The sequence below is a fragment of the Myotis lucifugus genome, unplaced genomic scaffold, assembly GCF_000147115.1.
Source record: "Myotis lucifugus unplaced genomic scaffold, Myoluc2.0 scaffold_105, whole genome shotgun sequence".
NCBI lineage: Eukaryota > Metazoa > Chordata > Mammalia > Chiroptera > Vespertilionidae > Myotis > Myotis lucifugus.
The window spans coordinates 35612-36761 of NW_005871153.1; positions in this window are offsets into that span (position 1 = coordinate 35612).

The window sequence follows — 1150 nt, forward strand, 5'->3', positions numbered from 1 at the left end:
GTCTAAACCGTTAGTTGGACATTCTTAGTGCTGCCACGGAGGTGGAAGAGGCTCCTGCCACCACCACTGCGCTAGCCAGCCATGAGCCAGCTTCTGGCTGAGTGGCACTCCCCATATGGAAGTGCACTGACCACCAGGGGGCAGCTCCTGCATTGAGCATCTGCCCCCTGGTGGCCACTGCGCATCATAGCAACCGGCCATTCTGCCATTCAGTCAATGTAAATATTAGCCTTTTATTATTATTATATAGGATGCCCCTATTTCCCCCCTTTTGCCCCCTCTACCCAGCTCTTGCCCCCCACTTCTCTCTGGCCATCACCATACTGTTGTCTGTGTCCATGGGTTGTGCCTATATTTTCTTTGGCTAATCCCTTCTTTAAATTCACTTCTTTAAATTTTTATTTTCAGATAAGTGCTTATAACTTGCACTATTATATATTTTCTATTATATCATTTAGAATTAAGATATTTTTTAATTGAACCTTTGTAAATTTTAGCACAATTTAATAAATTATGCTAGAAGCAATTAGGAGATTTTTCATGTAATGCAGATACATTTCAATTAATATTTTATTAATTTTTAATTTTTTAATATTTTAATTTGAAATAATCTCATCCATGTAAAAAAAAACTATAAAATACTACAGCATATTATATGTACCCTTCACCCAATTTTTTAGGTGTTAATAATTTAAACATAACCATTATACAACTAACAAAATTTGGAATATATTTCTCTTATAATCTCTTTAATGTTACTTAATCCATTTACTTTGTTTTTGTTAATCTTCACCCAAGGATATTTTTCCATTGAATTTTAGAGAGAGTGAAGGGAAAGGGAGAGAGACATTGATTGGTTGCCTCCTGCACATGCTCTGATAGGGACTGGGGATCAAGCCAGCAACTGAGGTACATACCCTTGACTGGAATCGAACCTGGGACCCTTCAGTCCACGGGCTAATGCTCTATCCACTGAGCAAACAGGCTGCAGCTTAATTCATTTACTTTTAATCTATATGTGTCTTTATATTTAAAGTGGGTTTTGTTTTTGATTCACCCCCATAATCTGTCTTTTAATTGGTGCATTTATGCCACTGACTTTCAGAGTGCTTACTGATAGAGTTACTACCATATCAGGCAGCTTCTGGGG